The sequence below is a fragment of the Giraffa tippelskirchi genome, chromosome 1 (assembly GCF_054371585.1).
Source record: "Giraffa tippelskirchi isolate mGirTip1 chromosome 1, T2T-mGirTip1v1.2.pri, whole genome shotgun sequence".
Lineage (NCBI taxonomy): Eukaryota > Metazoa > Chordata > Mammalia > Artiodactyla > Giraffidae > Giraffa > Giraffa tippelskirchi.
In genome coordinates, this window is record NC_137275.1 from 211289316 (window position 1) to 211314345 (window position 25030).

The 25030-nt window shown below is 40.5% G+C and overlaps 1 protein-coding gene across 12 annotated transcripts in view; it reads left to right on the top strand.

Annotated features, from left to right (window-relative positions):
• The window catches only part of ZNF462 (zinc finger protein 462), a 178972-nt gene that overhangs the window by 49560 nt on the left and 104382 nt on the right, over nucleotides 1-25030 (top strand). The window contains exon 1 of one of the 12 annotated variants that reach the window (XM_081525486.1): nucleotides 7895-10449. The exons of the other annotated variants lie outside the window; for them this stretch is intronic. The gene's annotated coding sequence lies outside the window, so the exon portion shown is untranslated. Of the gene's footprint in view, nucleotides 1-7894; nucleotides 10450-25030 lie in introns of those variants that run through there. 12 annotated transcript variants of the gene reach the window in all.

Here is a 25030-nt window from a genome sequence, read left to right on the forward strand (position 1 = left end):
TTTGCTATCAGTGTTTGGAGGCCCCTGAAGACCTTGGCAGTGAGGGCCATGATATGTAGTGGGAAGAACTTAGGCCACAGAGCCAGTGAGTAGCTGTATGACCTTGAGTGAATGATTTAATCTCTGATCCTCAGCTTCCTGATCTAGAAAGAAAAACTCACTTTGTAAGCTTTTTGTGGGGAATAAATAAGATCACAAATGTCAGCCTCTGGTGCACAGCCTGATACATTGTGGGCACATAAAAAATACTAATTCCCTCTTCTCCTACCCTTAAGTTTTTATAGAACACTGATTGTAGGTAGGGCACTGTTAAACAGTGACTATTTGATTAGGGGTCAGAACACACTTGAATCCACGTGAAATCCCTGTGAAGGGGCTCCTTGAAGCTTGTCCTGGTGGGATTGATAAACATTTAGCTTCTTGGCTTTAGGAGCTGAGCAGTATCTTTTATTACATGGTGACTTTTAAGAGCCAGTGTGCTGCTCAGTGAAACAGGACTCCAAAATCTGGTAAAGGGGAAGAAAAGTAACATTAACCTCCGTTTGCACTATCTTGAGTGTTCTATGTAATAGATTATTTATTAAATTCCTTCGATGAGGTTCTGGTGTTTTCGTTTCGACTAACTCCCTGTAAAGAGAAACCAGACATTTCCTTAGAAGAGCACTGATGGAAGAGATTTGGGTATCCAGAATTCAAAAGATGGCCCAACATGGGTGACTCTTAACAGGCTTCTTTTCTTTGATCTCCAGCCTAGAGTGTCATTCCTTAGGTTGGTGCTCAAGGAAGCCTTGTTGACTGTTTCCCAGGGAAAAGACCCTACTTAGTTAAAATTTAGCTGTATCAACTCTGAAGGCCAACCACTGGTTTGTCTCATAGTCAGTTACTAAATGGAACCAGCTAGAAGCTGCAGAAGGGCAGGTGCAGGGTTTCATCTCTGTATGTCAGGGCCTTGCAGAGTGCCTGGGCAGATATATGTAATCAGTAAGTATGGGTTGAGTTTGTTAACCAAGTCTAGCACTTTTCAAACGGTTGTATTGCTCCCTAAATGTCTTGTTCCCCAAACACATCTAGCTTTCTGAAAACAATCATTTTCTCTTAGTTGCTTTTAAGCAGTGGTGGCTACTGAAAACCTCCTAGACATCCAGCATTCAGTTTTAGTAAGTGGAGTTTTTTTAAATGGAGATTTGGCACTGACATTTTAATTGAAAAATGAGAATTAATATAAATGCTTAATCAAGGGAAACTGCCCAACTCTGCAATCTATATTAAATATACTTTGGAAGTAAGAATGTGTAGATTGCAGTCTAGGTTAAAGAAGCCAAAGAGAGTTTGATTGTTGGTAGTTTCTGAAGGCTACTGATTTGAGCATGATGGTTTACTGGTAGGATCCTAAATGACTCTTCAGGCCATTGTAAAGTTAGATTTCATAGAATTGAGTCTGAAACATTGGAGAGGAAACATTCAAACTCAGGAGTACTCAACAATTCAAGGCCGATAGTTCTAGAAGAAATTCATTTGTAGTTTTATATGAAAAAAGAAGACATATTTTCCCAAGACTTTATTTGGCTTATCAAGCCTAAGTGGATTGCGGCATGTATTTCATGGGAGCTCAAGGAATATAGAAAAGTTACAGAGAGAAAAGATGAATATGCAGTGTTTCCTGTTGTTTAACAGAATTGGAAGAATGAAGCAGGGAAACCAGGATAGTAGTCATGCCCTTTGAAGATGGTCAAGCAGGTTCAGAAAACATGTTTCCTCACCTTTGTCTTTGGTTCCTGAACATTTCAGTAGAATATTTAAACCACTGAACATCTAGCGTGTGCAGAAGCCTTCTAGGTATGAGGTGACCTTGCACCATTAGAGAAACCCATGGATCCTGTTAGTTCCAACCTCACTGAAGGACATATTCTGAAGAGCCAGCTCATTAAGCAAGCTTTTGAAGGGTGTGCGCTGCAGAGCAGTTTCCTGTTATTTGGTTAATGGTTGACCTAGTTCTATTGCCATATGCTTCCTGGAACGCATTCTAATATAAAGTATGTGTTAAAGCAAGACTAGGATAATAGCAGGAAAGTCAAAGCCTTTCTGAAGCAGAGACCATGTGAATATTGGCCCAGTGAAGGCAGAAGAGTGTATGAACAGAAAATGAAAAGACTTCTCTTCATGGTCTTGTCTTCTGATTCTGATTTTAATCCTCCTATTGCATCCCAGTCTATTCTCAGGAGTTGCATTTTCCCAGGGTACCTTGTACAGAAGCCCTGCACCTGTGTCCTTAGTTACTTCCCATGCACGCGAGGCTAAGTTTGACGTTGAAGTACCCTGAGAAAAGTTGTTACTTCAAGGGAAGATGGGATTTGATGTGGCTAAGGACAATTGATTTTATTCTTGTATTATTTCTGTTTCTGTATGGCCAGCAAGGGATTAGTCCATCTTTTGGTCTGAAATTTGGTTGGAATCCAGTCTAAGTCTGAGATTCCGTTGATTTTTTTTTTTTTTTTTCATTTTACCTGGACTCATCAGCCTTGGTTGGTTCACTTAGATGGATAAGGGAGCCCACACAACCACGGGGGCTGCTGAGCAAACTTTGCACCAGACACAGTGTTTGTTTTAACAGCTTCAGAATGTGAAGAATCTGTGGGTCTCATGTGCTGAGTGCTGGATATTTGGGTGGTGGTGGAGGCGACTGCTGTTCTCTTCATTGCTCAGAAAGCAAATGTTTGAGGAACCACAAACGTCGGGAATCAGGTGGGAGAGGGTGGACAGGGCCTTTTAAATTTGTTTTTTAATCACCATTAATTGTATAGAGGGGTGATTCCTAAACACTGGGCTGATCTTCAGAATCATTTGGAGAACTTGGAAACAAAAAAGAAGATTATTAAAAATAGATTTTCAGTTTCTACCATCAGAGAGGGTTTTAGTAGGTCTGGGGTGGGACCCCAGAAAATGTGTTCTTTGAAGTCAGGTTTAGGAACCACTGGTCTCAGAAATTCAGTATCATTAGGTTGGCACGGAGGAGAGAAGCAGCCCCTGGTGCTTTACTGTCTCACATGCAGGAGGTAGGAAAAGGAAAAGAGATGCTGTCAGAACTTGGTATTTGTAGCTGCTAATAATTTGAGCTATGGAATAGGCTTTCGTCTTTCCTTCCCCAGGAATTCAGTACCTCCAGGGCACCTTAAGGGTAGTATACCAAGTGCTTTAGGTTTGGGGAAATGTCATCTTAGTGGCAGGTTACTTACTATGCTTCACCACCACTGTTATCCCCCATCCCCCTTCCCCTCCCTCTGCCATAGAGGCCATGTTAGCAGAATATCTGTCGTTCATCAATTAAATTGGATGCAGTTTTTTTTCATATTAGTGCCTTTGGCAGAAACAAACGGAAGTTACATTGTGCTGATTTCTATATACAAAGAGATTGCTGCTGAGCCATCCAATTAGCTGTGTGTGTGTTTTTTCTGTTAACAATAAAGAGATGCACCTGTTGACCAAAGATTTGCTCCATATGACTGTCTGCCTGTCCTGTTCCCTCTGATATTGGGCCACAGCTCACTGACCCATTTGTGAATCAGAATGACCTTGACTAGAGGATCACCCTGATCTGAGGTCTAGTAATGTGCCTGATAAGTGATACATCTTCCGTGCTTGGTTGGTGGACGAATGAATGAATGAACCAGTTAAGTAAACATTGCCTGACACAGAAGAGGTAGGTTGGAGAGAAGATTCTGCTTCAAAGCAATGTGTTTGGTCACCGTAACCTTTTCAGGATGTTTCTGCATTAATCTCAACAAAAAGGAAGATGCTCCTGTTGCAGAATTTGACCAATCAGACACTTTGGCTTCCTGAGAAAAAGCAAGGAAATTATTTTTCTTTTTCAAAATTTTATTGGAGAGTAGTTGATTTACAATGTTGTTAATTTCTGCTGTACAGCAAAGTGATTCACTTATACATATATGCATATTCTTTTCCATATTCTTTTGCATCATGGTTTATAACAGGCTATTGAATATAGTTCCCTGTGCTAAAACAGTAGGACCTTATTGTTCAGGAAAATTAGTTTTTTCTTTATGGTGTTTGTCCCCAAAATAACCATCAACATTATGGCAGAAAATCCTCCCACACATAAAAGAGTGGCTACAGAACAAATATTTTAAAGATGTTTGATGTTCTTTCTCCATTCTTCCTCTGAACTTTGAAGATCTTCTCGTAGGGAGTGAGAAGCAGGTTGTTTTTAGAAGCAGCAGAGAAGAAACAATTGAGTAGAAAGAAGAAAGTTGAATGTCTCTTCTTGACGGTCGTTTGTTAGGAACTGAGAACAGTGGTCATGGCCTCAGAACTCATGGTCATGTCCTTGGCATGCTTAGAAGCTCCAAGAATGGAAGAGAGTCTCTTCAAAGTTATTTTGAGGAGTTGGACGCTACCTACCAGGCTTCTAACGCTTACCCAAGTTAAGAGGTTGAAGTGCCTCCAAGGCTTTAAGTAGCAGCTGAACATGTGATCTTGTTAACCCCGAGATGTTGCTGAGCAGTGACTCAGATCACTGTGGCAAGCGATCCTGGCCCGTTCCAGCTGCCCCAGCAGAAATCAGCACGAGGTCACGCTTCAGGCATATGGTACAGAGATCATGCCCCCACCAGGACTTTAGAACCAGGACAACCTGAATTGGCTCTTCTGCACGAGGGACTGCTCTTGAGGTCCACGTGGTGCTTGGGACCCATCGGATTCCTCAGTGTTTCCAGTTCCTTCCTCCATCCTTGACCCCCTCCCCTCACACACACCACCTGAAGACACGGGGAAGATGCCAGACAGAGTCAGGAATCCTCACAGTGCTTTGCTCTTTGGATGTCTCCTCATCTAGATAGACGGAGGCTTGTGTTTGCCCCCGGAGAAGGTAAAGTATGTTCAAGGTCACCTGACAAATGTGCAGTGCCTGTTTGGAATCAGATAATAGCCTTGAACTGTTTGGCTTTTACTAAATACTGATCAACTCATACCCAAGGCGCTGGTGTGTTGGTCTTCTCAAGAGAGATGACTCCTGGAATGTCTTCGATTTTGTACAAAAGACAGAATGGGGGGTGGGGTGGCAAGAAGGTAGCTGAGGTGGTTTACTCACCAGACCACCCTTGAAACTTTCTCTGCCTTTTCATGACTCCAGTGTGTTTGTGTAAATCTGAAATTATTTTGAAGCTTGAAACATCTTTCTTTTGAGCCGAGTAAATGTGTGCCTGTTTCGAAAGTTGATAATGACTCAAGGGTTTCCAGCTCTCATGATTCAAGCCACTGCATGTTGGCAGTGACACTGGATCCCAGTTTTATAAATAAAATGCCGGGGTGCCGCCTGCAGGATCCAGACATAGTCTGTGAGCACATTCTAAACCTTGACCCATGGGTACACAGCAGGTGTCAACTACAAAAAGCAGGAGGAGATAGGGTCCAAAAGGGAAGGAGTTCCTGTCTTTCTGCCTTGAATGTCAAGTCACTGGTTATATTCAAAGGGACAACATCTCAAGCTAGAAGGGGCCTATGAAATCATCATGGCCAACCCCTGTAATGTGCATTTCTGGAAAGTCTACGGTGATTTGTCCAAAGTCCACAATGTAAGGAGTTAGTTAAGAAGCCTGAGATGGAATTTCAGTTTGCTGTCTAGACCACCTATGCATATTCCCCTACCGTAGTGCTGGCAAAGAGCTTCTAGTTCTTGTGCCAATTTTGATCGATTGGTGGAGCCCGCCTGGAGCCCCACTTAGAGGAGTTCTGTGCCTTGTCTAGGCTTGTTGGGAAAGAGTGTGGAGATGAAGCAGAGAAGGAGAAGCCTGCAGGAGAGGGGAAATCCTTGGTGGGGGCACTTCCCCATAGTTGCAAGTATGTGTTTTAAAGTCACAGACTCACTCCCTCCCAAACACCTACTCTCTCAATTCATCCTCCCCTCCCCTTTCCCCACTGTGTCCACAAGTCCTTTCTCTGTGTCTGAGTCTCCATTTCTGCCCCAGCAAATAGGTTCATCAGTCCCATTTTTCTAGATTCCATATCGTGCTTGTGTTCAGCCGTGTCCAACTCTTTGTGACCCCATGAACTGTAGCCCGCCAGGCTCCTCTGTCCATGGAATTTTCCAGGCAGGAATATTAGAATGGGTTGCCATTTCCTACTGCAGGGGATCTTCCAACCCAGGGGTAGAAGCTGAGTGTGTTGTGTCTGTTGAATTGGCAGGTGGATTCTTTACCATCGCGCCACCAGAAAAGCCCCAGATTCCATATATGTGTGCATCAATGCTGTCTTCTTCTTTGTTCTTACATGTTGTCCACAGTTTGCCTTTCATTGCCAACCTGCTGGAAGGGAGCTCCCAGAACATCTACATTAAATACCTTCCCTCTGTAGATGGTTCAGAAAGGTTGTAAACTTGTCCAGGGTCACACAGTTAAGTTGCGGAAGACAGCCAAGCTAAGATCGCTGGGTTTTGACCATCATGGCGCCAAGATATTACCTGATAGTCTTCCTCCCTGTTACATGAGATTTTGAAAGTAGATGGAACTGTGGAGATCGTTTATTTAATCTCATTTTATGCCAGAGAAATTGAATCCAGGATCGAGCACTTGCCCAATGTAACTAAGTTGTTAAGAAGCACAAAAACCCTCTAGATCTTGAGGAACAAAGCCAAACCCACAGTGTACATTTTGTTTCTCACTCTTTCCTTTATTTTAATGGGAAAAATGAACTGTTTATCACAGAATCCACCGGGGGCATGATTGCCTTGCCTCATATTGGAACCTGTAGATGTTATACCGTTAGAATGACCAAACTGTGGTTAAAGAGGACTTTTAGAAGTTATTCTTCGGTAGTTGACATAGTAAATTTGAAAGGAAAAACTTTGGTCATAAATTTTCTTGTGATGTGACCCCTCACGAGGTTTTAAATATAAGTTTAGAACCCTTTCTGCTGCCAAAGATGAGCTGTCATTAGGACCAGTGGTAGGTATAAATGTGCCTGCGAATTTCAAGAGCATTGTGAGTTTGTGGCTGTCAAGCACAACTCTAGGCAGGCAGGGGAGTGGTGGTGTATAGATGCAGCTTTGTTTATCTGCAGGGTGTGGATCATCGACCACCAGAACTCTGCCATCATTTTTCTGTGTATGAACAAAGTGTGATAATACTTTGCCCGGAACCGGGTCAGCATTTGGCGGGGAGGGAGCTCTGTTTCACAGGCAGAGCAATCTGTTAACGTGTAATTTGAGATCACTGCTATTGATAACAGCATAGCAAAGGCTCTGTGATTTCTCATGCAGGTGCCTCCATTGGCCCCTCTTGGCTGGTCTGGAAAACAGAATTGAGGCTTTCTTATATTTTAGCATCTTCAGCAGCCAGTAGCTCCTCTTAAGCAATGCCGCAGCTGGCTGTTCCTATTGGCCATCTCACATCTCTCCCTGTTCCTATCGTGTTAGCCAGCGAATCCAGATCTTGTTATTCAAAAGAATGTTGACTCCCAGACCTCTTGGCAAGTAGGTGAGGTAGCCTACCTTGGTGCTTTTGCCCTCTGCTGGAACATTTCCTTTAGAAGCATTGCCGCTTTTAGAATCATCAATAAAAAAACGTTTCTTTAGCTCCTTGTGGAACAGCCATCTAACCTTGAGCCTTTGTTTTGGAAGATAATGGTCTAATTTCTGCACAAACCCGGGAAACAAACCACTCTTAATTTCTTTCCCTCCCAGTCAGTTGTTTCAGCAAAATGATCCCCTTTCACTTTAACAAAAAGATTCCCTTTCTAGCTTAAAATATTCCAGATATGCTTTAACTTGCCTTGGGGTCATAGCACACGTCTTCCAGGACTGATGAGTCTTGTCAGTTGCCCCAGGGTGAGAACTTTAATAAGCAAATTGCACACACCTGGTTTTGCAAAATATTGGCCTAATGGGGCACCTAGGTGGAAGTCAGTACTTCCCTTCCCTCCATACACACCCTTCCTCCACACCCCTCTTTAAAAGAGAGGGCTCAGAAATTGAGCCTCCCTGCCATTTGTCTTGTGAAACTTGCCTGTCTCTTTGCTCCCCTGTTGGGATTGTTAACAAGCTCAGGTTGTTGCCATCCCCGCTGCTGTCTTTTGGATTTGAAAGTCATGCCCATGATGGGATATGGTATATGGAGCGCACAGTCTGGTTAAAAGGGAACAGGGCTGGTGAACTCTTCTCTGTCAGGTTGTGCAGCCCCTGCCTTGCTCTTTGATTTGGGGTTGCCCTTGGTGCTAGCATAGTCTCTCCTGGCTCAGACTCTTGGTTCATTGAAGAAAGAAAGCCTGGTAACCCGACTTTGAAGGCTAGACACCAGACTGACTTGTATTTTACTCATTTATTTTGTCATTCATTCAAGCATTTACTGAACATTTGTGCTAAACGTTGGAGATGGACAGAAAGACCAGCTCCTGTCTGCTAGAAGCTCATAATCTAGTGTTTCTATCTCCCATAGTCAGCAGGTGTAACGCATCGCCACACCTCGTAGGGTGCACTGTCATGAATTTTCTTTGGCTTCTGTGCTCTCTCTACTTGCTGAAGATCAGCACCCTCAATAAAGAGATTAGATGTCTTTCTTGTGATCTATTCTTTCAGACGTGTCAGGATAGCCAGGTGATCAGAATGCAGGATCACTTTCTTAAGAAGCTGCATGTGGCATTGATATAGAGGTATATTCATACCAGTGAATGGATATCACCCTCTCCTTGAATGCTTTATGCTCTAGACTGGTTTCTGCATTGACTGTGTTCCTTCTGCCCTCCTTCTAATATGCCTACAGGATTCTTTGTTGTTGTTAAGTTGCTGAGTCGTGTCTGAATCTTTTGCCACCCATGGACTGTAGCCCACCAGTAATCTTAGGCTAGGCTCTTTCTGTAGAGGGCAACCTATGTATGTGTCATTGCTTGACATTCTGCTAAAAATTGATAAAAATCTGGTGACAGCATGCAGTTCTTTAGGCAATGAAACCATATATAAGGCTTCCCTGGCTCTGAGTAGGCTGTGGATGACCTTCCTCTTCAAGTTTGTTGTCAGTCTGTGTTCCACCCTTGTTTGCATGTATGTACCTCAGAAATTCCAGTCATCACCCCAGCAACCCCTGAAGTACCTCTTTCAGGAACAGTGGAGATCTTCTGGTTTCTTGGCTTGGAAGAGTTTCCCAAACATCTTTAGGAAAACTTGTTCACCTACTTCTAGAGTCCCTTTTCAGGCATATAAAAAGCTAGCGCACTGTGTAGCACATGAAACAATTCAGTTAAATATCGTATGTATATTCCACAGTTCTCTGTGTCCACAACCACAATGGGTATACATTGTTTTATTATGTGATGAGGCTAAACACTGTGATGAGAAACAGTCGAGACTTGTCTCCACTCACGGGGCTACATTTTGGCTTACCTTCATTGTATGGGTGAGTGTCTCAGGCTGGCCCAATGTGTCCAGGTTCAGAGGGCATGTGCTTTGCTATGGAATTCCAGAGGTCACTCTCTGCCTTTGTCCTCGGCACCAAAGCTCATGTCACTTGCATCATGCTGTGCCATGAAACAATATTGCATCGTAGGGAGTGCATAATGGGGCTGTGTTGTCCAATTATCATGAGATTACCAAATACTTTTGCCTGGAAACTTGCCAGCAAGAGTGAACAGAGAGATGCCCCAAGCCACTTTCTCATCTTTATTCCTGAAGACTAAATGACATTCCTAATATCCTCTGTACCTTTCTAGTTAAGTAAAAGGATGAGGCCTTTTTTTGGGGGGACAAAGAATGTGGCTAGTGCAGGAAATCAAGATTTTTTTTTAAGCTAATTTGATGAGAATTAGTTTAAAAAGTCAAAAAGGTGGGACAGAGAATACACTGGCTCGAAAAGGAGATGATGGATTTCTAGGAAATGGGAGATGGAGATAATTACCATATTGAAGAAAAGTTCTTGCTGGAATAAGAGTACTGAAGAAGTAACAAAAAGAGGCAAAAGAAAGCATTTTTTTTCTAGCACACAAACTATGAAGCCTATCCTTTTTGGTACTGGAAATTCTGACATTTCTTGACTTCTCCCACTTTCTTGACTTTTTAATTCCAACGTTGAATTCCCAAATCATCTTTCTTCATCTCTGTGTTTTCATTCTCCCTGAGTTATCTGTGTCCTTGGAAAGTTTAAAAACAAGTGGTATTTTTTTTTTCTTTCTCTTCTCTCTTGGCGGAGACGCACAATGGGCTGCCTTTCCCCTTCTCTGTGGAAAGAATGGAAACAGAGTCAGCCGCCAGCGGAGCTCCATACGGATTGACATTCCTTGCTTCTGCTTTTGAAGTTAAGATGGTCACGAGAGAGAAAAATATTTTCGGTTCCAAGCCTAAGAAAAGGACATTCCTTTCCGTCTTGGCACTCTTGTTTTCATGGTGTTGATTTCTCTGCGAATCATCTTTGGTCCCGTTAATACATCACATCTGAAAATGAAATCACTTGTGTAAGTTCTTTTCCTTACCACACCCTTGATTATAGACAAGGTGATGTTTTCTTAGATTTATCTGAAGTTGCTTAAGATATATTTTCCTGGCATTTTTTTTTTTAACCCTGGATCAGTTCCCATTGTTGATCAAGCACATTCAGAGTTTTCCAGTACCCTGAGAGACCCATCCATGAATTTTGTTCTGTTAAACAAGGAAGAAAAAGGAAAAAAAAAAGTTTCATTTTCACCTTGCTGTAGAGAAGGGAATCTCAGAGGAATCATTTTCCTTTCAGGAAGATTGGGGTTTGTAGGTTAAATTCCACATTACACAAATTCCCTGATGACAAAGAAGCCATGCGATCAACAGTCTTTCTTCAAAGTGCATTTCTCTGTTGAAAGAGGAGGGGATTCCATTTGAGGCTGTTGATTAAGACATGAAGATAAGGTCTGAAATTGGTGGTGGCCCAAGGTCATTGGTAGAACAAATGGACCATTTGAAAATTATTAGCAGCTGGTTTAATAGAGTTGTAATAACTACAGCTGTGTGAGAAAATCCACGCACAAGATATTTGGAATGTCCCCTTTGAGGTCCTTTCCTATTGTTCTAGAATGATCCTGGCATCCATTTAACAAAAGTGCAGCTTCAGTAGAAGATTAAGTAGCTTTATGCATGAGCATGTAATACAGGCTTTATTTGCTTTAGATTTTGGACCATCTTTGTATTTTTTTTAATTTTAACTTTAAAAAAAAATTCTGGCATTATTAAGCCTCTCACACAACCCCATATATCCCTGTGTCCCACACACTAAACTATGACTTCAGAGGCTCACAACGTTTGAGAATTTTAATGGCTTGTCAGAGGAGTTCTCTTTCTTTTTACCTAACATTTTTTATTAAAAATACTTAATTTATATCAAAGGATTTATGGTGTTTAATTTGCCAAACTTGAGGCAGTGAAGAGGACACCTGAAGAGATGCTGTACTTTCTACAACCCTTTTCTTAAAACACAGTGTTGGGTTCTTGACCTTTGTAGCTGGAGGCAGGTGCACACACATGCGTTCATGTATGTGTGCCTATATAAAAATTTGGTCTGCAGAGAAATAACGCCTCTTTCCTCCCTGTGTCATCTGTACCTTGCTAACCCAGGGACTTGACAGGGAAGAGAAATACAGAGAGCATTCCACCCGCTTAGGAATTCCACAGCCATGAGTCACCCTGGCCTCAGGCTTCTTGCCTCTGCCTCATCCTATTCCTGCTTTCAGAGTCAGAGATCTGGATCTCCAGTTCTAAACTCTGGAACTGGGAAAAGAGGTAGAAGATGATACAGCTGACATAGTCTATTCCTTATCTTATAACACATTTCCAAAATACGCTACCAAGGCAGTAAAGTATGGAAGTCAAGTTCATGTTGCCTTGTGTGTTGATTTGCTGAACTCTTCACAAATGAGACTGAGGGCTTTCAGTACACACTAGGTACATTTGTTCTCCACCACAACGCTATGAAGCACATGTGCTCTCTTACCCACAAAGGTCAAGTGACTTCCCCAAAGTCACAGTTGGTGGAAAGCCAGGACAAAGTCCCAAACCTTGCCTTCTGACCAGTCCTTTCCAGGACACCATGGATGACTCACCCATGAATGACAAATGCTTTGTAGGCTTTTAAAGGAAGTTGAGGAGGATATTCAGGAGACATCCTCTAACCTTGTGAGAATGTATCATTGTGGAAGGAAATTGCCATGCTCTTCATAGAATAGTCCTTCTTGGAGCCGGTGACCCTGATGGCTTGCTGTGGCTTATGTGGAATGGATTTTGGTGATGATTAAAGACACGATAAAGATTTCATAAGACAGCAGATGCCCACTGAATATAGTAAACAGTCCTGTCATAATGGTTTCCCTTTGCCTTCACTTAGAAGAGATGTACCCCAATTCATTCCCAAACTAATGTGTTTTGTTAGGCTCTGATGGAGAAGGGGAAGGGAAATGTAAGTGGTACTCAAGAAAGGGCAGGCCCTATAGTTTCTAAGGGCCAGATGACCCACTCTGTTGTCTAATCTTCACCATTATTATTCAGTGGATCCTATTTAGCAGATGAGAAAATGGAGGCTTAGTCAGGTTAAGTAATTGTCACGTGGTCACATCTGTGTTAGGTGTCAATGCAGATATGTGAAAGCAGATCAGCTGTGCTCTTTCCCTTGGGCAGTGCTGGTACAGACCTCTCTGAGATTGTTGAAAAACATGGTTCTGGTGTTTCTTGAGGACCGAGAAGGCCTTGAAAATAATGGCTAAGAATTACTAGTGACAGACCACGTGCCCAAGTAGTTTTTATGTATTACCTCACTAATCTTCATTTAATACTATAGTTCTACGAATAGTACTATCTTTTTTTAAACAACATTTCTTTTTGCAGGTGTGGAAACAGGAGGCATAGAGAGGTTATACGATTTACTAAGACCAGACAATAAGTAAGTGGGTACAAACTCAGGCAAGTGTGCTCTGAGCCCATGCTGTTAACTCCCATGCCCAATGCTGCTAGACAGGCCATTTGCCAGGTTCAAAATAGCCCTTGTTGGCCCAAGGTGTTTTTCAGCTGGATCAGCTCTGGGGTTGGTGCATTACAAAGCCAGCTTGTCAATAGAGGTAGAGAGAGTGTGCTTTAAGGCAGATCTTTGTATCTCTATTCTTACAGAAGATATCAAGATGTTATTTCGGTAATCCATAAAACTTAATGTGACAGACTCTCCTTGAATGGAAGAGATCCCTAACTGGTTAGTCTTAAGGAAAATGTAAAGATATTGTAGGGCTGTAAGTCAAGGAAGTGATGTGATTAGATTAGCATTTAAAAATCTTTTGCTCCAGATGTTCAGCTGCAGTAGAGGCTACCTCAAGGTGAGTTACAGTGAAAACTCAATTGAAGAAGTGCTTTGTGTTGGGACCCTCCTTGAAGGTTGTCTAAGCTTACATTGTCCGAAATAGTAGCCCTGAGCTATTTTGAGCATTTGAAATGTGCCTGGTCTGAATGGAGATGTTGCTGTAAGTCTCAAATAGACTAAATTTTTGAGACTTAATGGAAGAAAAATGTAAAATATCTCATGAATGTGTTTTTGTTATACGTTGAAATGATACTTTTGGATATATTAGGCTAAATAGACTATATTACTGAAACTAATGACACCTGTTCCTGGCTGCCAAAAAATTTAAAATTTCCATATCCGTGGCTTGCATTTATTTCTTTCTGACAGTGCTAGTCTAGGTAATTTCCTTGCTATCTTGGAAAATACATGAAAATGCCATTATCATATGTTGATGGAAGTATTATAGCTTGATGGAGTATCTCTGAGCACCGTCTAGTTAAGTATTCCACCCTAAAGACTGTTGCTTCTTAAAGTTCTTGGGTGATAGTCTACACCTTCATTGGCACTGTTCTTTTTTAAAATGCAGTTAAAAAATACAATTTTTCATCGATCATTGAAGAACCAACTCTTCTTGACAATGTTGAATAAAAATAAACTTGGACCACATCTTGATAGTTACTCCAGCTGGGTCAGAAAGTGTTGACCAGGTGGTTAGATCAGCCCTGAGAGCATTAGCTTTTGTCATCTCTCCCTTCTAAATACTGTGTAGGTTTGACCACCTTCTCCTCACCTCCAGTACATCTTCCTGGCCAGTCCTACTGGACCATCCTCCTGGACCATCTCAGCAGCTGCTTTAGCAGTGTGTGTCTCACCATCCTCTCTTCCTCCCCTCTCCCCTCCCCTAGAAGTCCTTCCTAGTGCTGCCAAAATAATCTTGAGAGGATGTAGCTTTCATTATATCACATTCCCCTGATTAAGGATGGTAAGAGTTCCCTGATGCTCTCCCACTGAAGGGAGGGAGGAAGGGGCCTGGCGTTGAGACTCCATCGATATTATCTTATTTCATCCCTATGAGATGGATAATTTTAGTCCCATTATACAGGTGAGGAAGCAGTTGAATATCTTGCCTGAGGTCAGGTGGTAGGCGATAAAGCTAGATCCTAACTTCTAGGGTGAGATCCTTTTATCTCTCTTTGCTCATACCTGGGCGAGTTCTACTGACCCAGCTGGCTGCTTAGCTTTCAAGAACATTCATTGTCAAACCCGTGGACCCACTGTGTCCTTTGCTTTCCCAGCTGTTCTCATCATCTTTGTACTTGGAAACTATACAATCCACGCTTCATTATCAAGTGTTTAGAATTCTTTATTCTCTAATTTCTTTTCTGTTAGTCTTGTCCCAACTATATTTTAACTTCCATGAGAAACAGCACGGCTTATACTTACCTTTTGTCTCCCCGTATACTGCCTTTTGTACCCGCCCCCAACACCGTGTCTCTTTCCTTTTTTCCCGAGGTCTAGAACCATACTAGCTATCCTAGTAGGCACTCAAGTGTTCAATAAATGCTTGGTGTTGGCACATGGTAGCTGGTCAATAAATGTGTTTTGGACTCAGTTGAAAATGATTTTTCTTTTAAAGGAGGGCAGAGAGCTCCAGGTCAATGACTCCCTTTTCACCTGCCTAGAGGTGTGATGTAATGGTCTTGGCAATGAGAAGATACTTCTAAGCCAGACTTTACCTCATTGAGTCTCAGATTTCTCACCTTATCTCAGTTGTGGGATGAAGTGGTCATGACTGGTGTCCCATGTGTCTCCAGGGGGCTAACGGATTGTATTGCCTCTAATATTTCCTGGAGGGACATTTAAGATGTACCTGTTTTGAGGTATAAGATAAAGGGTGCAGCCCCTGGCGAACAGTCTTTGTCTTTCTTGGGCCTTGTGGAACAAAACTGAACATTAGATGGAATGGTTTGTTAATTGGGTTCGCTGATTGACTGATTAAAGTTTGTGTTCCAGCCGAACCTTGGTTTCTCAAGTAGTATGGAATGCACCTGCTTCTGTGTGAAGTTGCTGTAGAGAGCTAGCAAAGCATTGCCATTGGGCCCATCTGCTAATAGGCAGTTAGTGTTCTGTGGTCATTCTTGGCTGTGCTGCTTTTGTTAACGTGCCCACATTATTATGTGGACACATTAAGTATTTACACACCAAAGTGATCACACACCCACATGTTCCCTAATATGTGGGCTGATTTGTTGGACCTGGGGATTTTTTTTTTAAGGGGGACTGTTTTGCTTGTTTATTTCTCTGAAAACACTCAAACTTTTAAAAATCATCTGCAGCTTGTAAAACCGACATACTAATAACAAATATACAAACATTCTAGAAGCTGGAATTCAGGGAAAGTGAAAGTCCTTTTTAACTCCACTCCCAGAGAAAACTTCACCGTGGGTTTGGGAAATATATCTTCTCATTGTTTTCTGTATTTATATACAAACATCATTGTTATTACCGTCATTATTTAACTAGCAAGAGACAATGCGTTCTGTTGTGCAGCTAATTTTTTCACTGATTTATACCTGTGAAAATTCCTTAGAATTTTCCCCTAAGAATTCCTTAAGGAGAAGCACGGGCTTTGTAATGCAGGCCAAGGAGCTGGGTGCCTGGGGTACTTAGCTTTGGAGACAAGAGAGCTTTGCCTACGCTGTACTGAACCTTGACCATCAGTGACCTCATTTCTGTTTAATATGTGGGTCTTCAAAGACATTTTTTTTTTTTGAGAAATTCCACAGAAATAAACTGTTTGGAGACCAGTTAGTTCTTTTCAATCCTGACATTTCCCATCCCTCCAATACATCAGCTTCCTGGAATACAGCAATGTTTTATGAGTGAACATGGTATTTTGTAAGGACACTCTTCTTTGTCTGAAATTTCATTGCCAGAGGCAGGGACAGTATAAGGAACGTAGTAATGCATACAAGGATGTGAAGGGAGGAGAATGAAGGTAGAAACACATCATTAAGTTTCAAAATTTCCTAATCAGCCAGGAAGTCTTAAGACAAGGACAGCATTAAGATTAGGAAGGAGATGACTTAAACTTGAGAATACAGAGGGAAACCAGCAGAAGGGTCCTGCTGATGTCCTGGTAGAACAGCTTCCACCTACAAGCCAGGCCCCTAATTCATGTCCATGGAGAACTGAGGCTAAAGCCCATCTCTCATTCTGATGCTCAGCTCATGCGTTAACATTCACTCTGCCGCCGCCAGACACATGCCGCCCTTTAGTCCAGCCTGATTCCTTATTTTCTAGCTACCGAGACACTTGCCCCCACATTTGTACAAGAAGGATGCATGTTACAATCCAAGTTTACATTTTGTGCATGGGGTTTTCTAACCTTGAAAATTTATATTAAAGTGTTGGGGTGTTGTTATTTAGTCGCTAAGTCATGTCCAGTTCCTTTGCGACCCCATGGACTGTAGCCTGCCAGGCTCCTCTGTCCATGGAATTCTCCAGGCAAAAATACTGAAGTGGGTTGCCATTTCCTTCTCCGGGGGATCTTCCCAACCCAGGGTTCAAACCCATGTTTTCTGTGTTGGCAGGCAGATTCTTTACCACTGAGCCACCAGGGAAGCCTATTAGAGTGTGTCTTATAATAAATTTGTTTTTAGTGGGAGGAAGACGAGTATGTGGGTTCCAGAAACTGGCATGGGCTGAGGTTGAACCAAACAGTCCCTGCTGCCAAGGAATTTACACTGCAGTGTGAGGAGACAGGCAGTCAGGCAGACAGTGCTGGGTGGGAAATGCTTGGGAGGGTTAGGAACACCTGGGAATGGTCTCAGCTCAGCCCTGCAGTGCAGGACAGGGTTTTCTGGAGAGAGTGGTTCTCACTGGGGACGATTGCCCCAAGTGTGTCCAATGAGACCAGCAGAAACGCCTTGGTTGTCACTACTAGGGGTGAGCGGGGGAAGGGAGGTAGATGCTACTGGAATCTACTGGGTGCAGGCCAGGGGTGATGCCAAGCATCCTTCAGTGCCCAGGAGAGCCCTCCAACAACAAAATCTGGCCCCAGATGTCAGTGATGCTGAGGTTGAGAGACCCTGGTCCCACGTGAGACTGAAAGATGAATGCAGTTCTGGGGGAGACAGGTAGTTCTGGGGGAGACAGTTCTTATGTATCCAGGGGAGAGTTATTTTAAAGGAGAAAGCGGGTTATGGTAGAGAATGGTGCAGAAGTCACGGTTAAGTTACATAAGGAGTAGAAGTATTCTTTCATTGGCCTGAAGAAGGTCATTCTTGACCATGGTGCGTTTGTTTCTGCAGAATGGTAGTTACAAATGCCAGATGGAGAGGACTGAGGGAGAAATAAGGAGCATGAAAGCAGCTTGTCTGTGAAAAGGGGGAATTCTTGGTAATTCTGGCAATTATAGTTACATCTTCCTATATGCCAGCTACTGTGCCAAATGCTTTGTGGTCATTATCCATATTATTCCACACAACAACCTTACGAAATGTGGATTTCTGTGTGTGGATGAGGAAATAAAGGTTTGGAGAATTTATATATTTGTCAAGAATTCCCATAGCTCATAAGGCATAGAGTTGAGATTCAACCCTAGGTGGTTTTGACTGTACTTGTATTGTTTTCCCAGGGGAGAATATAGGTCAGAGGGCCGTGGAGTGAGTGTGTGAGTGTGTTTGTGTGTGTTGTGAGGAGGGGTGAGTTCTTCCTGGATAGGTGACTTTAAGATGGAAATGACTTAGCTGTAGTCAGAGAGAAATTGAAAATGCAGACCAGGTGGGCTCCCAGGTGAGGCAGGAAAGGGTTGGTCAGAGCCTAGGTCTTAGATAGAAAGGAGTGGAGCCTGTCTTCCAGTGGGGCAAGAGAGGAGGGAGGGGATAGGTACCCATGGGCAAGAGAAAGGGAAAGGGAGACAGAAGCTGGAAACCTCTTCCACTTGTTGGACTGCAGACTATGGGTAAGTTTGAAACCATGAATTTTCAGGGATACCACTGCAGAGTAGGGAGACAACATTGATTAACACAGATCCAAGGCTGAGATTCTTCTAGATAGTTATGAGGGAAAAGACATTGGTTTGGGCCTCTTAATTTGACTTCAGGAGGTCATTCTCATAGTTTTCCACCCACTTGCTTAAAATTCCTTTAAGGAGGAGATAGAGTATAGCTTCAATACATGGGTGGAGCAACCTGTTGCTTCAGACTTGATTATATGCAGATATAATCGATGAAAAATTGTCTTCCTGACCTTAAGGCTGGAGTTCCTGAAATTACTGGGTAGGGATCATCTGAGATTATTGACTTAAAGAGTCATTGAAGAGTCAAATTGGGTAGACAATGGAATGCCAGGGTTGGCAGAAGAGTCAGTATTCTTGGTGCACTGAGGTACAAACCACTGATAACTAATACCTTGCCAGCTCACTCTAGTGCTTGACATTTCATGGTGGTTTTAAATGTTAAAGTAATAACGTCTTGTTGAAAAAAAATACGTTAAATTATTAAGTAGAAAGTGTTGTTCACCTGGGCCCACACTCAGGTGAATTATCTGGTAAAATACTAGAGACTTTATCTCATCTTTTCCAATCATTATGTCTCTTTTCTTGTACACGTGCATTGGCTAGGATTTCCACAATGCTAAGTAATAGTGATGATCCTTGTCTGATTTTTGATTTGAATTTTTATAATGTATTATTATTAAGCATGCTGCTGAGTTATATGTATATATATACATTAAAATGTTTATATATATCTTATTAAAACATTTTAATAATAAATAGTTCTGGAATTTCATCAAATGCTGTCCAGTCTCTCTATGTTGATGAAATCATTTTTTCTTCTTTGACTTCCTAATATGGTAGAATCTAGATTTTCTTTTTTGGCTGTGTGTGGCTTCTGGGATCTTAGTTGCCCAACAAAGGGTTAAACTGGGCCCTCAGCAATGACAGTCCTAACCACTGGGCCACCAGAGTTCCCTCGATTTTCTTGTTACTGAAATACTGCCTTCCTGCAGTGAACCCCACTTGATCATGGAGTGATACTCCTTTAATGTGCACCTGGATTTTATTGTGAATTTTTGCCCCGATGTTTATAAATGCATTGGTCTACTTTTATTATTTCTATATTACTATTTATTGTTTTGGCAGTGAGCTTTGATATTTATGCTACACTGTAGTGTGTTTGGAAATAAATTGGTGAAACTCTTATGCTTTAGATTTTGGACCAATCTAAAAATCATCTGATATACTGAATTTTTGAAGACCCTTCTCTGATTGGGTTTCTTTTCTTGGATTAATTTTGGTAGTGTATGTGCTTCTGGACAATCATCTCTGACAGTTAGGTTGATAAATATTATTATGAGTTGTGCCTAGTCATTTTTAAATAATATTTTATTTTCGTTTACATTCAAGGATGCTTTCTGCTTATTATTAATTTTTTATATTTGTGTTTTGCTTTCCCTCCTCTTATTAGGCTAGGCAGTGGTTTTTATTTAATTTTGCACAGAATTGCATTTTTAAAAAATAAATGATTACTCAGTCATTTTATTGTTTTTCTTTTTGACTCCTGAGTTTTTATCTTTATCTTAATTAAATTTTTCCTTGCTCTTTTTCTTTTTCTTGAGTTAGATGTTTAATTCATTTAGTCTTATTTCTTGATTACAAGAAGTATTATTTCTTCATAATTTTCATAGAGCTATGAAATTTCCTCTAAGTACAGCTTTTCTAAATTGCACATTTTACATAATAAGGTTTTTAAAGTCACAATATGTAGTTGAGTTTTTGTTTCTGGTTATCTTGATTGTTTAAAAGAATGTTAAAGATTTTTTTCCAAGTGTTTGAAATTTCTAGTTTTCTTTTTCCCCCAGGTTTTGCTGCAGTGTAAACAGAAATGATAGACTACTTTTTTTCTATTTGTAATTTATTATCTCTTTATTCTGGCATTATAGACACTTGTAAGCCTCCATGGGCATTTGAAAACCTTTGTAAATGTGTCATACTTGCTTGAAATGAAGATGTGCTTCCTGTTTACATGATACAGAATTTGAAATGTAGCTCAATTTAATTTTATTAGTTCTGTTAATTCTATCCTTAGTTTTCTTTCTCCATTTAACATATTAAGAACATGTATCTATTTCTTCTTATATCACCATTTTTTTCTTTCTCCATTTGGTGCTGTTGGATGCATAAATATTTATGATCAATCTTCATAATTTTTTACATTATTAAATATTCATGTTTGGGGTTTTTTTTAGCCACACCATGTGGCATGTGGGATCTTAGTTCCCTGACCAGGGATTGAACTTGTACCCCCTACAGTGAAAGGGTGAAGTCATAACCACGGGACTGCCAGGGAATTCCCTAAATGTTCACTTTTAAAGTTTTAAAAATAGAATTTATTTTCCTTTACATTTGTTGTTATTTTCTCTTTCTACTTTTACAAAAATTTGAAGCTAAGCTTATAGGCTTTTTTATCTTGAATTTAACCATGATTAATATTTATCAGTATCTCTACTTTTCTTTTCTTGATATACTTTTACCATAATTTTAAAGCATTTGTGTCATTTTGCTGTATGTGTGTCTCTTGTAGACAAAATGCATTTGGAGTTTGTTTTTGAATCTAGTCTTGGAATATTTCCCATAGTAGTTGTCCAGTTCACATTTATGGTTTCTCTTCTAAACTTGATTCTAATTAATTTTTTGCACATACTTGTGTATTTCTATCACTTTCCTTTGTTCTCTGTTTTTTACTCCGTGGGTTGTGTTTTCTTTGTTCAAAAAGAAATTAAACGCTATGTAGTCAATTTTTATTTTTATTATTAATTAAATTTTCAACTTTAATACCTCTGTTTATAAACTCTAGAAGGAATACTATCACATATTTGTATATATCTTTCTGTGAGACTTGAGAATATTCTTCCACTTCTGTTTATCTTCCAATGCCTCTTCACCCTCACATCTTTATTTTTGTTGTTATGCTTGAGGATTCCCAATTCTATATAATTTTATTGTTATTATTATATGGAATAATCTATTGTTATTATAATTGTTCCCCTGAAGGGATTGTAATTTTGTTTTGTAATTATTATAAGTTGATCAGTCTTTGTTCTAAATGTAAGTGGATTCAGTGTTCACATCCTTTCCTTACCTCTAAATTCGCCGTTCTTGAGATCTTGATTTTGAACTTTCCCTTGGATATATTACATCATTGAATAGATTCTGAAGAAAACTCACTAAGTGGTGCATTCTCTTACCATGCTGATTGGAAAACGTGTTTTTTTTTTTTATTATTATTATTACTTTTATACATGGTTGCGAATTCAGTTGGGAAATGAATACTCTGATCATGCTCTTTCTCTGTAGACATCCACTCACTTCTGTCCATCATTGAAAGTTACTGGGAAGAACTCTGTGGCTGTCTTGACTTTTCTCCCTGCAATTGACTAAAAATCTTGACTTTATGGAAGTCAGTGTTTATCCTAGAAAACTGTAACTTTACCAGAATGTCTCAATTTTGATGATTCTCTGTTACTTTTCTTTGGAACATGAGATAGTCCTTTATTTGAAGGAAGTTAGTTTCCATCATGGATTTGAGCATATTTTGTTTTGCTGTCTACTTTGAGAATACCTTTTATCTGTATGTTGGGTCTCTGTTTTCAAGCCCTCTTATCTGTCATCTTCTCTGTTTGCTTTCATCTACTTGTCCTTTTCCTCTGCATTTTGTGCAGTGTTTTGAAGACTGTTTTCCATATCGTCAACTCTGTTTTTGGTTTGTGGATTTTGCCTCTTATTACTTTAATGTATTTATTGGTTCTGCAGTGATATTATTTTTGTTGTCAGTTTCTTTCTTCAACTGCCAGCTTCTCTTTTATCTCATTCTGATGTTTTATCACCTTATCTTTGATATCTTCTTTCATATTATCTGTCATTTTATATAATATTCTTCTGTGCCCTGTTCTTTCAAAATAGATTGTTCATTGGTCTTTTCCATGCCATGTTTCTTTCACTTTTTTTTGACCTCAGTTCATTTTTTCCTAACTAACTTATCTTTAATTAGGATATACCTCTCAGAACTTTCTTTCGCCTTCCAAGTAAGGAGGGTAATATCTTAAATTTCCTCCTGAAGTCCTGCTTAATTCTGCTTTCACAACCTGAATCTGGGTGTTGATGGATTGTCTTTATTCTGTAGCCTTCAGCAATCTACAAACGTCCTGGTTAGATGCGTTGGTACAACACAGTTGATGAACTCTGTGATTCTAAGTTTTAAATCCTGCTTTTGATTTGAGGGTCCCATAGATCTACTGGTTTGGGGTGGGCCATTTTTTTTCTTTGTTTATGTATTTTCCTCTTTCTTTTCCTTTACTCGAGCCTTTGTTTGTAATTTGAGACATTTAGCCACCATTTTTTTTCTGGAAGTTCCTTGGTCAGCTGAAAGCACAAACCCTTCTTTTGAGGGATTTCCAAACACATTTATGTTTTCAAATGTTGATTCTTACAACAGATTTAACTCAGATGCATTTTTAGTGTGATAATCAAATAACCACTCCAAGTTTGAAAGTGTTTTCTAATAAGATTTTGTTTACTAAGAAAGCTTCCTGTCATGGAAGTCTAGGGTCCTCAGGATTTACCCAACTCTTTGTATTTTTTGGATGAAATACTCCCAATTCTTTCCTTTGTGGATTGCCACATTCCACTTTAGAAATATCAAGGACACCATGTCTTGAATGATTTGAAATTATTAAGTGAGATGAATATCAGTATCAGCATTGTCTTGGCCACAGTGTTCATTTTTTTACAGCTATTAACTCTGTCTTCTATGGGTGTGCTCTTACTAACTTCTGATGCTAGATTCTGCAACTTAGTATTTTCCCAGTAATTGCTAAATAAGAAGTGAAATATTTGCAAACATTAGTCCTCTCCTAGGCTCTTTAAAGACTGCATAGCTATTATCATATTCACTCAATCAACAGCCCTTGTAAGTAGGATTCCCAGTGAGAAGAGAAGGAAACTCAGCATTTTAGCTGGTGGTCTCAGGGACTGGAAGGAAGAGTTGAGCTTAATCTTAAAACTGGCGTGAGCATCAAAATCACCCTGAGGGCTTGTTAAAAATATAGATTGCGGGGCCCTACCCCAGAGTTTCTGATTCACTGAGTCTGGAGTGGAACATGAGAAATTCCATTCTTAATGAATTCTTGGCTGATGATGATATTGCTGGTCTAGGGACCTCTCTTTGAGAATCATTTACTTAAAGGATGAAGATTACATGGATCTTCAAAATGTCAGTGCAGATATTCTATGGGAAGACAAACGTGGAGATCTCAGCATCTTCCTGATTTCTAAGTCATTCTTTTCATTATGAGAAGGGACCCTTTCCTAAAGACATTTTACAGGGAATATTTGAAAAGTTAAAGATGATTTCTGGCCTTTTGGATACATTTAGCTTTTTTAAAAAAATTTATTTATTTTTGGCTGTTCTGAGTCTTCGTTGCTGCACGTGGGCTTTCTTTACTTGCGGCTAATGGGGGTCACTCTCTAGTTGCCGTGCGCGGACTTCTCACTGCAGTGGCTTCTCTTGTTGTGGAACATGGGCTCTAGAGAGCATGGGCTTCTGTAGTTGTGGTGTGTGGGCTTAGTTGCTCCGTGGCATGTGGGATCTTACTGGATCAGAGATCGAATCTGTGTCTCCTGCATTGGCAGGCAGATTCTTTACCACTGAGCCACCAGGGAAGTCCACATTTAGGTTTTCATATCCAACAAATGGATAGAGAGATCTATTAGGAATATAGATAAATATATATATTTAATATATATAGTATTAGTAAACACGGTGAAATATTCTAAGTTATGGTTGGTTCTAGAACATGATATGCAATTTGAAGTGATGTTTTCACCAATATTCTGGAATTATTGGTCTGAGCCACTTGCTAGGTGTGCCACAAGGAGAAAGCTTTCCTGCCAGGCGTTTGGAGGACTGACTGCTCTTCCCCTTTGTTTAAATGAACTGACCCTGATATTTCCAGATACCCCTAAGACTCATTCAGCCAGCCTCTTCAGTGACTTTGTTGGCAGAGCACATTTTCCATAAGAAACAAGACGATGCTTCTCATGGGGTAGCTTTGGTGGGCATAAAGCTACTACACGACCTTGTTCTGATTCCACGAGGTTAGATTCTGAGGGAAGATAATTCAGTGTTATAACTCTCGTCCTTCTGTGTACACCTTTGTCAGCAACTTTCAGTCTTCCAAATGTGTTTCCAAAGCAGGGGCACACTGCTTGCATGCCTAAGAAGATCTTTGAACAGTCAAACTGCAGATGATGGATTCTGCACCTTTTCAGTTAAGCTCCTGAGTATAGAATTCCGAGTGGAGGAGACACTGGGGCTTTGCTGGAATCTGCCTCCTCAGTGAAGAAACACTCCTGTTAGTGAGAATATATGGAGCACGGACTTCAAGTGTGAATAGCTATTAATGAACTGAATAACATTTATAAAGCATTTTCACTGCTGATTTCCTTTCCCAGATTATGGAATTCAACAGATTTTTTTTTTCCCCTGCTCCAGAGAATATGTTCCAGAAACCTTGGGCAGACTAATTTTCCTGAGACCTTCAGTTTCACAATCTGAAAAATGAAAATTTTGGGCCATGTTGGGCTAAATGGTCTTTGAGATCTCCTCTCATAATTTATTGTTTCAATATTTTTAGGGAAGCCAAGGAGAGAAAACTCTAAAGTGTTAGTCCCCTCAGTC